Source organism: Lygodium microphyllum, chromosome 13, assembly GCF_053477565.2.
Source record: "Lygodium microphyllum isolate KBCC chromosome 13, Lygodium_microphyllum_v1.1.10, whole genome shotgun sequence".
Lineage (NCBI taxonomy): Eukaryota > Viridiplantae > Streptophyta > Polypodiopsida > Schizaeales > Lygodiaceae > Lygodium > Lygodium microphyllum.
The window spans coordinates 89,070,563-89,087,268 of NC_141147.1; the positions used below are offsets into that span (position 1 = coordinate 89,070,563).

The window sequence follows — 16,706 nt, forward strand, 5'->3', positions numbered from 1 at the left end:
AAATTTCACCCAATAGCCTTCATCCACGTGGTGGTTCTCCATTTGCGTTTGGTCCATCTACCATCACCAACCCACAAATTGCCTCCTCCTGCCTGCATTTGGCACTCCATCAGCTAGGCAACACGTGGTGGCTCTCCCTTTGCATCAAGCGTCAATGTGCAACCTCTATTTTGCCCTTTTCTCCACCAAGCGGCAGCTGGCGACCATCTCCATCCTCCTCACAGCCCTCCTACAATTGTGTTTGCAGCTTTCTGCTGCCACCCACTACTTTAGGCATCATCCCTGTTATCGCCTAAGTCTTCTGACCGTCTATTGATTAGCACTTCGTGTTTTCCTCATCTTCTGCACTCCGATTGGTAGTCACAACACTTGGGATCCATCTCTAGTGGACCTCACTCTCCAATACTCCATTGTTGTACCCTTGGGCATTCTATGCACTCTTACATTCATTTACAGCCTTCATTCACTTCAGAGTTTCTTCTCTCTCAGTTTGTCTCTGTGTTTGAGTTTTGAGTTTTGTGTTTTGCGTTTAGGGCTTGAGTTTTGCTTGTCACTGTCTGAGTCTTTGTATTTGTGTCATGGTTGTACATGCTGTGTTTCCTCATTGCAAACCCTCGCATATCTTCACAGATGCATCTTACATGCACGAACACACAATCTGCACAGCTTAAAAAGAGAAACAAGCAAGCTTTGGCATTTAGCTGATCCCATAAAGCTACCGAGTCTGAGGTCACTTCAATACGGGGATCCACAATAGGTCACAATATAGGGACGACAACAAGATCCCAAAGGTCATAGGTATCACAAATGCATTTGGCTTTCCATGACCATAGAGGGTAATTTGTCCTATCTAGCTTCTCAAATGTGGGTAGAGACGGTAGGACAAGCACCTACACAGAGGGTGCCAAACTTACCAATCGGGGACTGGTAGCCTCAGAGAATGTGAAGGGAGAGAATAATAGGATGATGGTCAATCTTCACGGTCCTTATCCACACAATCCCCCCAATCATACGTGTCAGCCCTAGATGTCCTTCAAGAATGTGTGCAAGAAAACACAAGAAAAGAGATGTTGCACTAGGTGTTCTCTGCTGCTTGTTCGGGGTCTGTCAGTCTGCTGTTCAGTAAATAGATTATGTCAGCACTGTAGACGGGGAGTATTCAATGTGAAAGAGGTACTCAATGCTCGGCAGGAGAGGCAGCTCTGCAAAACGCAAATATGCGGGGTTTTGCTGCAGTAAATGCAGCCCCTTAGACCACAAAAAGCTTGATGACCGGCTGAAGATCTTGTCACTCAGGTCACATAGGTGCTCCCAGATACAAACACAGTAAGAACAGATGTCTGTCGAACTGTAAGTCAGGCTGTCCAGTCTGTATGGAGCTGCCCAAGTTAGAAAACCTGCTGCCTGATAAGGATGAGAACCGGCCCACCCAAATCTCAGATCAAAGAGGGCTGCCTGCTGATGCTGAATGTGCCACCCGGCTCAGGGAGTACAGCCTGTCTGCAAAACACAGGCAGATCTGAACCTATGTATCCTGCACTAAACGTAGGTCTGCTGTAAAGGAAACAGTCACCAAGTAAGGACTGAATGTGAGAGGTAGGACAGATCGAGGCTCAGCTGAGAGTACAGTTGACAATGTAGAGTGTGAGAGCACGACACCCAATGCAATAATCTGAAGTGTAAGGTGCAAGTACAAAGTACAACCCTTAAACCTTAGGGCTGTAAGAGGGTGTTCACACCCGAAGAGTGTGAAACATGATAAGTGCGTAAAACGGTGTAATATAAGCACATAAAATAAAAGAAATAAATATGGGGGAAAAAACCTCTAGTAAGGAGAGTAAAAAGTGCCCCAGTATCCTACTGTACATTATCGACACTCCTCTCTGAGCGTAGGCTTGAGTTGAACCCAACAAACCCCCCTGGAGTGAAGAGTGATCAAGATACAAGGGTCATCCACCAAAGGAGATCAAATTTAAAGCATTGCGAAATGCTTCAAATTTATCACAAGGAAGAGCTTTGGTAAAGATGTCTGCCGCATTACTGGTGGCAAGACAATAGACAAGGCTGATATCACCTACATGTAGCCTCTCTCTGACAAAGTGCTAATGGATCTAAATGTGTTTCGTGAGTGCATGAAACACTGGGTTCTGTGCCACTCCAATGGCACTCTAACTATCAGTGAACAAAGGAGTAGGCTCCCTGACAAATACATCCAAATCAGCTAACAAGCGTCTAAGCCATACGCGTTCAACTATGATAGTAAAAGTTGCCTTATATTTAGCTTCACATGACGATGTGGCAACAGTGGATTGTTTCTTGCAAAGCCAAGAGATGCAAGATGAGCCAAGAAAGAAACAATTGCCACTAGTGGAGTGACAAGAATCATAATCACCAACCCAATCAGAATCACTCTAAGCATGTAAGTGTAGTGCCCCCCCTTGGCATAAAGCAATCCAAGAGTCCTAGTACCCTACAAGTAACCGAAAACACACTTGACAGCTTGCCAATATGACATGCGTGGCTGATGCATATATCTACTCAAGGCTAAAACTACAAATTGTATGGCTGGCCTTGTGTTGCATAGGTAAATAAGACATCCAACTGCTGGCGCATATGTATGGATATCAAACAAGTCACTCTCATCATGCAATGACAGCTTCAATCCAGGTTCCATTGGTGTACAAATTGTCTTGCAATCCTATAAGCCAAACCTCTCAAGAAGTTTATCAATGTATCTTGACTGTGACAATCCAATGCTGTTGGGAATTAAGGGTCACCGTGCCTTTTATTGTGTTCGGGTGTGAATGCACCCTTACACTTTGTACTTTATATATATTCAAAACCTAAAATGTGGTACACTAGTCATTGTACTGAATACTCACTGGGTCGTTCTCACGCTCTCACTCTACTGCTCTCAACTCTCCGCATCTGCACTCTCAGCTCAGCTCGCGCACAGACTCGTCTACAATAAACTGGTGTCAGAGCTCACAAGGTGTGCATGCTTTCCGAAGTCAGTAACAATTGTTAGGCTGAGTGAAAGACAAGCAAGAGCTTTAGAAACTAGTCGTCAGTATTTGGCAGGTACAGGAGACGCAATCGACAGGCTAAGGTTGATGCAGGCCAAACGGGACTTGCACATGACCAGTCCATGTACACGTGACCAGACTCAACGTCCGTGACGTGACCAAGCAACAAGGTGACAAGTTCAGCGCAAACAGACTAGCACTGATGAATGTGCTGCAACCTGAGACTGGATTGGGCAGGCTGCGACTAGCGTACAACGGATCGGCGCACGGTGGACTGGTTAGGACAGGTTGCGACTGGGGCACAACGGACCGGATTGGACTAGTAGCCACTAGCGTGGCTCATGCAACAGGCAGCAGTCAACGGTTTTTTAAAAAGGAAATACCTTATTTTTCTCTCCTTCATCAGGCATTCACATGCCAAGGCACACAGTTAAGTCCTCCTCAACGAATTTGGGGCTTTTCTAGGATTTGGGGACTTTAATGCAGAAGTGGACAATTTGACTCAGAATTGCGAAATCAATGCACAATTGCCTGTGAAATTTTAGGGTTTTTAACATTTCGGTGAAATTTCTTTAATTTTAGAGAAATTTGTGCACACCGGACTCGAAAAAATTGGGGATTTTGCAAGGTTTCATGAATTTGTGCAAGAATTGCTTGGTATATGCAATAATTATCCTCTTAAAATTTGGGGCTTTTGACCCAAATTGTCAAACTTGTGCTCGGAAATGCTTTTGGAGCAGAAATTACAGTGAAAATTTGGGGATTTCACGTGTAACTATTGGCTTGCTCTCTAATTGTGTCAGAAATTGCTTAAGGAGTGCAGCAAACGACATTTTTTAATTCTGATCATTTGCAGATCTGAAAATTTCTGCAATCTTGGGATTTTCATTGTTGGTTGGTACTCTTGTGCATTGTGGTCACCTATGTCATATTTGGGCTTGCCTTTGGTGATTGGTTAGTCAATTTGGGGCTGCAAATTATGGCTGGAATCAATGACAGCAGTAATCTTTTGCATATTAAGAAGCTTGAGGGTACCTATAATTTTGCAATTTGGCAGAAACAATGCTATAATGTCTTGGTACAGAAGAAACATGTAAAGCCCATCAAAACAAAGGGAATCAAACCAGCAGACATGGAACAAGATGAGTGGGATGACTTGGACGAACTTGCTCGCTCTACCATTGAGCTCTCAGTGTCAGACAACTTGCTCTTCAACATTGAGAAGTTGAATTCAACATATGCAATGTGGCAAAGGCTTGAAGAATTGTATGCTCAGAAAAGTGCAGCCAGTAAGGTTTATTGGCTGAAAAAACTGATGGACATTCGCATGAAAGAGGGTACAGCCATGTCTGTACATTTGAATGAGTTTAACTCAATTTTCAGTCGGCTGATTGCTTTGGATTTTCATATCGATGAAGAGTTCAAAGCTACCTTCTTGCTATACACCCAACGTGAAAGTTGGGATTCTTTCAAGACAACTTTCAGTAATTCGAATGCTCAGCTGTTATACTCTGATATGGAGAGTTCTCTGCTGATGGAAGAACTCAATAGGCAGAATAACTCAGACTCAGCAAACAAGTCTTCAAATTCCTTACACACTAGAGGCAGATTTCAGCATAAGAGCAGTTCTGAAAACAGAGCACGTAGCATATCTTGTGGAAAGAATGTGGAGTGCCATCATTGTGGCAAAAAGGGGCACTACAAAAGGGATTGCTTTCCGCTAAAGAAAGAGAAGGGAAAAAACAAAAACAATGAAGCCAACAAGGCTGAAAACAAGAACAGTCACTCTGTCAAAAAGAGCAATGTAAAAATAGAAGAGGTTAATATAGTCACTCATGATAATGACAGTGATGGTGCTGTACTTCTAGCTTATTCTTGGATGCACATGCATTGATTGGAGATTCTAAGGATGACATTCATACTTCAATTCAGGTGTGTCCTCTCATGTCACACCACATCATGAGTGGTTCTCTGACTACAATGGTGTTATACATGGTCTTGTTCACTTGGGGGATAAGTATGCATGTAAAATTGCAGGTATTGGCAGTGTGAAACTGAAATTTCAGCATGGCTCCATGTTTATTTTGCATAATGTGAGACATGTACCTCAGCTCAAGAAGAGCTTGATCAACATAGGGGAACTAAATGATGAAGGCTATCACACCATCTTTGGGGATAGCAAATGGAAAATATGTAAGGGCTCCCACATTGTTGCCAAGGGATCCAAAAGTGATACTCTATATCCTTTGCATGTATCTAGTATGCGTGCCCATGTTGTCGCCATAACTGAACAGCCAAGTGTTTCTTTGTGGCATAGCCGGTTGGGACACATGAGTCAATCTCGAATGAAAGTGCTCTCTTGTTTGGGTTATTTATTGTGTTTGAGATATGCTAATTTTGAACAGTGTGATCATTGTATTTATGGTAAACATACTCAAACGTCACAAAAAAAATCTCTCCCCCTAAATTCTTCACCCTTAGAGTTAGTACATTCAGATGTATGTCAAATGCCAGGGTTATCTTTAGGGGGGAAGAAGTATTTTATTACCTTTGTTGATTATGCCGCACGCAAAGTTTGGGTTTATCCAATCTGTCGTAAAGACGAGGCCTTGGATAAATTTAAAAAATTACTAGCACGTACTGAAAATCAGACCAGCAAGACATTAAAATGCCTTCGCTCTAACAATGGTGGGGAATGTGTCCAAAGCCTTTCAAGACTTTTGTGACAGCAAAGGGATTAAGAGGAAGCTTGTCCAAATAATCCACCCCAAAAATTGTTGCAGAGCGTATGAATCGGACCATTCAAGACAAGGCCTGTACAATGCTGTTAGATGCTGCTTTACCCCATGGTTTTTGGGCAGAGGCTGTTATGACTGCCGTACACTTGATTAATCGGTCACCAAACAAGTCTTTAGGAGAGGGGGGGGCGGGGGGGGGGGGGAGGGAGGGAGTTCCCCAAGAAGTGTGGTCGGGCCACCTTCGTATGCACACTTGAAAGTGTTTGGCTGCGAGGCATTTGTGCACATACACAACGAAGAACGCAACAAACTTGAGCCAAAGTCCTGTAAATGTATTTTCCTAGGATATGGTGATGAAGGTGAAATGGGGTATACATTATGGGATCCCGAGGACAGAAAAGTAGTACCCAGCAATGATGTCATCTTCCGGGAAGATCGCATGTACAAACAGCTCGAAAGAATTGAGGAGGTCGGAAGGGTTGTATTCCGGGACGATGTACCAATAGGACAACAAAGAATGCCCGTTCGACAGCAACAAATACCTGCTGAAAATGCAGGGAATGATGCTGTAAATGATCAGCAAGATCTTGCCCATAATGTCCCACAAATTCAGCAAGAACATGTGCACCTAGAACAACCTGAACCAGTTATACAGCAAGCTGTACCTGCAAAACAGCAAGCTGTTAATGCAGATTTACAAGATGAAGAGCCAACAAATATTGACCACTGGGTCCGTAGGTCGACCAAAGTGCCAAAAGAGCCAAATAGATTTGTTCCTGGAGTAAACTATGTGGCTGATTATGTCATGTTAAGAGATTGTGGTGAACCGTCATGCTTCCAGGAAGCAATGGACAGACAGGATAGTAAGAAATGGCAAAAAGCAATGCTATCAGAGATAGAATCTCTTATGAAGAATGGCACTTGGGATTTGGTACTTTTTCCAAAAGAACAAAAAGTGCTACCCTGCAAATGGGTTTACAAAATGAAAGTCACTTCTAGTTCTTTGCCCAAGTACAAGGCACGCTTGGTTCCTAAACGGTACAAGCAAGAACATGGAATTGATTTTGATGAAATCTTTTCTCATGTAGTCAAAATGACTACTTTGTGAACCATCTTAGGCTTGGTTGCATATGAGGACATGCAACTCATACACATGGATGTAAAAATCGCCTTCTTACATGGTGGTCTGCATGAGAAAATCTATATGCAACAGCTTGATGGTTTTGTTGCAAAGGGAAAAGAGCATATGGTATGTAAACTCAACAAAAGTTTATATGGGCTGAAGCAGGCACCACGCAAATGGTATCACAAATTTGATACATTCATACAATCTCAGGGATTTCATCGTTCTCAAGTTGAACACTGCTTATATACCAAGAAGGGAATAGATGGCAAACTTATTCTCTTGGTATTGATGTGGATGACATGCTAATTGCAGGCAAGCATGTTCATGCCTTGGACTCCTTGAAACAGAGTCTACACAATAGATTTGATATGAAAGATCTTGGTGAGGCAAATCACATTCTTGGCATGCATATACTCAGAGACAGATCAAAGGATCTTCTTTATCTGTCACAGCAGGAGTATATTACCAAATTTTTGCAATGTTTCAATATGGAGGGGAGAAAAGCTATCAGTGTACCATTGCCTCCATATGTGAAACTTAGTGCAAACGACAGCCCTACATCAGATGATGGTAAGGTTAAAATGGCCAAGATACCTTATACTACAGCCGTTGGTAGCTTGATGTATGCTATGGTTGCTACACGTCTTGACATTGCATTTGCGGTGCGAGTAGTTAGCAAATACATGGCATATCCTGGCAAAAAGCATTGGGAAGCAGTGAAGGGTATCATAAGATACCTTAAGGGCACAAAGGATTTGTGTATTTGCTTTGGTAAGCAGAAGTTATCTGTTGTTGATTTCACCGATGCAGACTATGCTGGCCATCCTGACTGCAGGAAGTCTACTTCAGGATATGTGTTTATGTTCACAGGAGGAGCAATCTCCTGGATATCTAGGCTACAAAAGTGTGTTACACTGTCTACTACAGAGGCAGAATATGTGGCTGCCACAGAGACATGCAAAGAGGCTTTATGGCTTTCACGTCTAGTGAGAGAGCTTGGGATTACAGAGGCTCCTATCCTCCACTGTGACAGGCAAAGTGCTATCATGCTAGCACGGAATCCTATCTTTCATGCAAAGACAAAGCACATATAGGTGAAGTATCACTTCATCAGGGATGTACGTGACAGCAAAGGCATCGAGCTTGTCAAGGTACATACAGATGATAATCTTGCAGGGTAGACCGAGCGGTTTGCTCATTGCCGCCATATGATGGGGGTTAGATAGTATATGTGTCTTTCAGCTTTATACATACATAGACTTAGCTAATTCTTTCCTCTACCCTCACGCGTGTTGCCTTTAGGTGGGAGGTTGTTAGGAATAAAGAATCACCGTGCCTTTTATTGTATTCAGGTGTGAAAGCACCCTTACACTTTGTACTTTATATATTCAAAACCTAAAATGTGGTACACTAGTCATTGTACCGAATACTCACTGTGTTGTGCTCACTCTCTCACTCTTTTGCTCTCGACTCTCCGCATCTGCACTCTCAACTCAACTCGCGCATAGACTCGTCTACAACAAATGCCTCTAGCATCATAAATGAACCGAATGTCCAAGTAATAGTGCAAAGGCCCAAAATCTAACATCTCAAAAGTTTGCTACAAATTTTGTTTGAATGCTGAAATCTGATTAGCATGTGTCCCTATAAGCAAAAGATCATTAGCATACAGACATGACCAACAAGGATCCCCCCTCTTTACATATGTAAAGGATATACTCTAATGAGCTGTTTATGAACCCTTGGCTAAGTAAAAAAGCATCAATCTTTGCATACCAAGCTCGGAGAGCTTACTTCAAACATTGTTTTATGATAAATTTTGGTTGGAAATGGTTAGGAATGATTTTATTTGATTGCCAATGCTCTAATTTATCAGCAATGTTGAAGAAATCAAGAAAAATCGGTCATATAATAATTGTATGCTAAACACGCAAAACCCGCAACTATGTGGTTTGAGGAAAATTATGTGTTTTTGGGGGTTTGTCCTGCATATATTCTTCCTATGGATTAAAATATGATAAGAAAATCATTCTCAGTAAGATCAATCACTCTAAACCAGTAAATCAATAATTATCTATAAATAAATAGATGAAATAAATAAAAAATGATTAAAAATAGATTTTTCACATCCGAAAAATTAAAAAAAATAAGATATACATTTGTGAATGTATAATAGAGCTAAAGCATGAGTTTTAGCCTCATTTCAGCCCTATCTCTATGTTAAAGTGGGTTTTTATTGCTTTCGTAACAGAAAAGTACATTAAAAATACATCTTAAAACTACCACCGAATGCATAACTTTAAACGGTAGGGAGAAGGGGATTGTTGAGTGCTTAAAATATGTTGAATTCTGATGTTTTATGATGCATTGCATGTAGGATACTTACAAACCAAGTGTTCAAATTCCTCAACTGCAAAACCAATGGGCTGCTTTACATACATTGCTTCTTGAAGTTCCCCATGTAAGCATGTAGTCTTTATATCAAGCTAGTGCACAGTCCATCCATGATGGGCAGCCAAAGCAACCATAGACCTAGCCTTGCCTTATATTTGTCAATGGATCCATCTGCATTCCTTTTCAGCTTATAGACCCACTTTGTACCAATGGCTTTCTTCCCAACAAGCAAAGATACCAAATCCCATGTTTAATTCTCTATGGTGGAATCAAACTCAGCTTGCATTGCTGCCATCCAATGCACACTATGTTATGCATCCTCAAAACATTCAAGCTCCTCATCATCAAACGTATCTATTGCCATAACAAACTCCATGGTATGTCCAACAGCATGCATACAAGCTTGCCTTCTGGTACGACCAGCAATAGGAGCATCCAAATGACTATCTTTCATAGTCTGCAAATACCATCTAGGCATCTGCCTAGCCTCCTGACTGTGTACAAGCTCTTGCTAAATTTCAAATTCAGCACCTTGCTGAATATTCAAATTAGCCATGGGCTGATTTTTTGCATTACCCAATGCAGCAATTGGCTGAACATTAAGTTCACTTCCTAAAACTATAGTTATATCACTGGAAGAAATGGGCAGCAGCCCTTCAAATACATCATTGGCAGCCTGATATGTGTCAAAACCAACAAGGGATAATTCTAATTTTTCATCGAAAACCACATCCCTACTGAGACAAATACCTTTTTAGAGACATGATCATATAATCTATATCCTTTGCTCTCATTGCTCTACCCCACAAAAATGCATTTAATAGCCTTGTTATCCAACTTCTTGCGAAGTACCTTGGGAATGCGTGCATGTGCAAGATACCCAAAAGTACGAAAATGCCCAACAGAAGGTTTCTGACTGTTCCAAGCCTCAAAAGACATGACATTCTTTAATGCCTTGGTAGGGCACCTATTCAAGACATGGCAAGCACACATAACTGCTTCCATCCAAAAACTATGTGGCAAGCTCTTTGCTTTCAGCATACATCTAGCCATCTCCATGAGTCACCGATTCTTCCTCTCTGCAACCCCATTCTGTTGTGGAGTATAAGCAATAGTGTACTGATGAATAATGCCCTTCTGCTTCAAAAAGGAATTCAGCATAGAGGACATGTATTCCCCCCCTCGATCTGAACGAAGAGTCTTTACCTTGCAGCCAAATTGATTTTCAACAAGTGCTACAAAAGCCAAAAATACATCATAAACTTCTAACTTTTTCACCCAGTAGAAACGAGTGAAGTCATCAATGAAAGTGACAAAATAGTAACAGCCACCTAATGACTTTGTCTGCATATGGCCACATACATCTTAGTGCACAATCTACAATCTGGCAGTTGCTCTAAAGGCAACATCACGGGGAAACGAATAACGATGCATTTTTTCCAAAATACATCCCTCGTATATATGCTCAAGAGGTCTCTCTAAGAGAGGTAAACCATGAAGCATCTATGTACGCTACATAAGCATCAAGCTACCATAGTTTACATGCCCCATGCGAGCATGCCATAACTCCGCCTATGACATAGCAAGAGTAAAAGTGGATACTAGATAGACCGACTGATCAACTGAAAAAGCATCCAACTCATATAAACCATGACATAGAGTGCCACTCAAAACCAAAGTCATGTGTTTCTTATCTCTCACCATATATCTCTCATCATCAAAGGTAACCTACAAACCACACCTGGCCAAAGAAGAAATAGGTAACAAATTCTTCTTTATGCCTAGCACAAACAAGGCATCCTACAAGCGGAGAATAGAGCCATCAATGGCTGTCAACACAATCTCCCCAATTCCTCCAAGAGGGTATAATGCATTGTTGGCACACTGTACAAACTTGCCAACCGAGGCTACAATAACAGAAGCAAACAAATCTCTGCGAGATATAATGTGCCTAGAAGCACCACTGTCTAAAAACCATGTACTCGCATCCTCCATACAGCTAAATGCTCTATCAACCCAAGAAGAATCATAACTACATGTGTAAAAACAATAATCCGTGTCTGCAATAAAGAACATGGACTCAGTAGCAATAGAAGGTACATTAGAAACAAACATCCCTGACTTCTTTTTCTCCTTGGCTATACACTTTCTACATTCAGTGATGTAGTGTCCTAGCTTTTTGCAACAGTGGCACTTGCCCTTCTTGGCTTGCGTTCCCCCCGTTTCTTGTTGCCCTGTGAAGTGCCTGAAGTCCCAAAGCTCTACAGAGCATTTTTAGCCTAGCTGCCCTTTCCCTTCTACCTTTAAAAGCCTGCTCAGAGGCTATAACATCCACACAACTGTTCTTTCATATCTGCTCTTCCACTATGAGAAAACTGACCAATTGAAGGAAAGTAAGTGGCTGTGGGGAAATCCTCATGGTGAGGTTCAAGGCTGTATGAAAGGCCAAGTATGAGGGCGGCAATGAATTCAAGGTAGTAGATATCAACTGTGCATCTGAGTAATACTCATCTATATTCATAAGCTGCTCACGCAAGTCTTGAATTTTATTTAGATGATCATGCATAAAATCACCCTTATCCATCTTCACACTCTCAAGCTCTTTCTTCAAGAAAGAGATGTGTGTCTCGTTCCTTCCAGTGAACATTTGCTCTAAGGTTAACCATGCTTCTCGTGAAGAAACTACAGACCAAATGTGAGGGATGATAGACCGCTGAATTACCAATGTAATCAGCGACAAAGCTTATACATCCCATGTATCCCATGCATTTTTGTTGTTGATCTCTCAGGAAGTGGCTGAGCTGGAGCGAGCTGAACAAGACTAAGTTGCCTCCACGTCCTCCTAGAGGAGTAGCAGGAGCCACAACTCCATGCCTAACTTCGTCACCACTGACATCCCAAAGATTCTTCGCAATTAACACATTCTTCATCATGAAGGACCAGAGATAATAGTTGTTACCATCCAACCTATCCTCCTTGGATACATATGTAAATACATCACCTCCCTGATTTGCCATGATAAATGTCACCGATCAAAGAGTAAAAGAGCAATCCTCAAGCTGGACCAACTTAGAAATCTCAGAACTTCCAAAAATTACAGCAAGTACTTTGCTGTAGTCAGCAAATTTAATCACTCTGTCAAAACTGTCTTAAATGCACGCTGTCCAAGGTGCAATAAGTGCTCAGCAGAACTGAAAATGCAAATGCCCCAAAATTTCTTGTCCCAATATGCACAAAATCACTCTATTTCAGATTGTCATAGATGTACATTTGCCAATCACTGAGCTGACTGCAAAAGCCCCAAATGTTTGGCCCAAAAAATGCACAAAATCTCTACATAATTGTGTCCCACACACGTGCTGGAACTGAGATTGCTTGCCCATGCAACAAGCCCCTTCCAGAGAAATAAATTTGAATAAAAAATTTTCTTTTTACCCTGATTTTCAAAGTCGACCTAGACTGTCGGGGCAACTCCTGGCTGACTTGGCGAGTTGGCTGGTGGAGCAAAGCGGACTGGAGCAGACGGGCAGCATTGTCAGCAGCACACTAAGCGGGTGTGAGGCAAGCGGCAGGTCGAACCAGCTGCGCAAGAGCTGGCAGCACCTAAGGCGCAGCTGGCGCAGTTAACGGGCAGCGGTGGCTGTTCTCTGGTGGTATCAACAATGCAAGCGGCTGGGACAGGAGGCGTCAGCATTGGCACTAAAGGCAGCGGCGCAGAGCTGGAGCACAAGACCAGGTGCTGGTGGCATATAGCTAGAGCAAGCTGCTCAGCTATGACGGGCTCTGCAGTCGTCACAGAGGCAGACAGGGCAGATGAGGCACTACAGCTAGCGGCCTGCTAGTGGCGATGGAGCTGCTGACAATGGCAGAGGAACTGGAGACAATGGCCGAGAGGTCAATTGAGCTGAGGCTCAGCTCTAATACCAAATGTGAGAGGAAGGATGAATCAAAGCTCAGCTGAGAGTACAGTTGACAGTGTAGAGTGTGAGAGCATGACACCCAATGCAATAATCTAAGTGTAAGGTGCAAGTACAAAGTACAACCCTTAAACCTTAGAGTTGTAAGAGCGTGTTCACACCTGAAGAGTGTGAAACACGATAAGTGCCTAAAACTGTGTGATATAGGCACATAAAATAAAAGAAATAAATCTGGGGGAAAAAACCTCTCGTACGAAGAGGTAAAAAGTGCCCCAATGTCCTACTGAGGATCAACGACACTCTGTGAGCATAGGCGTGAGTCGAACCCAACACTGAACACACAGATCAGCACTAGAGAGGACTCCCCTTGATCAAAATGGAGTTTGGAGAGATTGAAAAGAGGTGGCCCAGCACCTGTTGACAGAAAACACAAGGTCTGATACACGCCGAGGATGGCACCCGGTGGCTGGAAATTCAGACAAATCACTCCTCTTCTCAGAATCTGACTCCCATGTGTGGCTCTGATACCATGTGCAGTGTGCAGTGGAAAGGAAAGCCAACACAGAGAGAAAGAGACTGAATGAACGCAGGAGAGAAGGAACAAACTGACTGCAATGGCTGAAAGTTACAAGGCTGCAACTGACAGCCTCAACACTCAGTTCTGAGCATCAATGTGGGCCCTAGATGGTAGCAAGGGAATGAGAGAGAATGACAAGGGATGGCTGAATGATCACAATGAGTGCAATGAATGAATGAGAGGGCAAGCCACCTATAAATAGGCAAATTGGGGCCACAACTAGTAATCAAGTGGCCAGGCTCATAATGTGGGTGACCAAGACAGCCGACAATGCCCGAAAATGCACTAATGTACCTTCCATTCTCCATCTAAAGTGCCTAAAGCACATAGTATGACAAACAAAGACAATGTCAGAGCTCCTAATGTGCTCATCTGAATTAGACTGAGGCTTATAGGCAGGAGATGACAATACAAGATGCACGCTTGCTAATAGACCTGATGTGTGATGAAGTATGTGTGGGTGTGGCTACTAATTGCTTGGTCCAACCATTGGTCTGGCATGTGGACCCTTATGCAAGACAAAATTCTGTATGACAGCATCAACTTCACCTACCAATCATCAGATCCTCGCTTCATCACCCAAGTGACAAGTTGGCTTTTGTATCAACTAGTAAGATACTAGTCTCCAAAAAATGCACAACTCAACAGAGGGGAGAATCCAAAGACCGAATGATCCTCCTGCTCATATATTAAAGCAGTTTGTGCAAAGTAAAAAAGCTGCCAACAGCGTATTCATGCTGCACCATCAGCTCAGATGAAACCAGACACATTCTTGTACACTTCAAGTCCCCAGAATAATCCTGCTGTCTTATCAAGGACAGGTCCTTGATCAGCCATGATCAGTTCACCAGCAATACTATGCACAATCCACAAATCTCATCACTGAATTGGCTGCCCAAACCAGACCAGTGGCTTTGAACTCAAAACATCTGGCAGAATAAATCTCATTCATCAAGTCTGAATTCGCTGTGTGCTCCAGCTGATTCCAAACTCAGCTCCACATGCCTTCCAATAACAACACCCCCAACCCACCCTCTGCTCCCTGAAGTTAAGAGACCATCACATGTGAGAAGTCAACTAGCTTTGTACAAGAGTGAGCTCTTGACAAGGGACTGCTACCTAAATGCATTTAGCCTCCACTTTCAACATGTCACACAAGCTCTTCATACAAGACTGGCATGGTGAAGAAGAAACCTTAAGTACTGCTGTTGTGAAGAAGAAGAAATGAAAATTTTGGAATTCTCCAAACTCAAACTCCCCACCAACATCATGGTAAAGCTAGGGAATCAAATGGAAGCCCTTTTCCCTGATGTGTGATGAAGTATAGGTGGGAGTGGCCACTAAGTGCTTGGTGCAACAATTGGTCTGGGATGTGAGCTCTTACACATAAAACAAAATTTTGGGCAAAATTTTGTGTGATAGCTTCAACTTCATCTATCAATCTTCAGCACTCCACTTCTTCACCCAGTTGCTGATTTGTCTCTTACATCAACCGTAAGATACTCATCTCCAAAAAATGCACAACAAAAGAGAGAAGAGACAGGTTTTAAGCCGTACTCACACAAATACGCATGTGTGCATAACTAGTCATGTCCCTTGAACCCTGTACATGCATTAAAATAAGACAAAGACAGTCACAGCTCTCAGTGTTTCCCATAATCTCACATTAATTAACCTCATTAATCAGCGTGACAAGAGTCAAAGCCACATGACCTCTGCTCATATATCACAGCAGTAATAACATGTAAAGTCAAAAGGCTGCCAACAGCATATTCATGCTATTCCATCAGCCCATAATGCAATCTTACACACTCTGGCACTCCGAATCCACAGAATACTCCTGCTGTCCTATCGAGATAGCTCCTTGATCAGCCATGATCAGCCCACTAACAATCACATTCAAAATCCACAAACCTTAATCCTCAATCTTGTGTAATCCGACACTGAACCCACCTAGAACCTCCAAAGACAAAGTGCAGTCACGATGTGGATCTGATGGTTGGCACAAAAGTGGATTGACCCTTTGTAGGGGTCCTGTTTACTATCCAACCAGCCTGCCTGCCTTTTATGTGGCAAGTGACCAATTTTACTAATTGCAACATTAACATGTGCATATGGTTGTATGGTCAGTTTGTTTCAAATTGATGGCATTGCACTCATGGGCTTAACCCTAGCTGAACGAAATATTCCACAACCTTTGAATTTGTCTTTGCTGTACAAGACTGCCAAGAGGCACCAATGACTTGGATAGGTCCTTCAACAAAAGGTCTATGTCTATCACCTCTCAGAAGGAAGAAATCACCAGAGTGTTTACAATGGCAGCGTCAAGGAATGCTTCCTTCAAGAGGCTATTGCCCTCTTTCATAAGTTCTTGGAATTTCTTGACATTACTTGGGATGCATTACCTGGTGCCATGGTGGACTGGGAAGGCAGGAAGTGTGCGAGTTTTGGAGGGCATTACTAAGTTGCAAAGAGCATTAGTAATGTATGGAATGCAGTCATCCATTTCATCCACTCTCTCATAGCCACTTAGAACCAGAACCAAGGGAACTCTAGATCTGCAGAATGAAAAAAAAAAATCTTTCAACAAGCTTTTTGTGCAATGATACAATGTTCTCTTGTGCATTTAAAGGGAAAATTGGTATCATAGTGTCCTTTCTTCGTAGAACCCCTTACTTTTGTCCAGTGGATTCTGCAGGGACAGATAGTTATGAGACTTCCATTACATATGACTTGCATGCCTTGTGTTAGTGAACTAGAGTAAAGGTTTTGAGCAAACACATACCACACTTGTCCGTACATACAGCATCTCTATCCAAAGTTCTTTCCAATCAACTTCCCTTTTAACAAGATAGACACACAGACACAAACACCTTGTCTTTGGAAACTTGACTGAAAATTTGCTTCTCAAAAGCACCATGCCTACAC

At 42.5% G+C, this 16,706-nt stretch overlaps 1 protein-coding gene across 4 annotated transcripts in view; it reads right to left on the reverse strand.

Annotated features, from left to right (window-relative positions):
- LOC148026880 (nucleotide pyrophosphatase/phosphodiesterase-like) overlaps positions 1 to 16,706 on the reverse strand; it is a 158,974-nt gene that overhangs the window by 84,126 nt on the left and 58,142 nt on the right. The gene's annotated exons all lie outside the window — the stretch shown is intronic.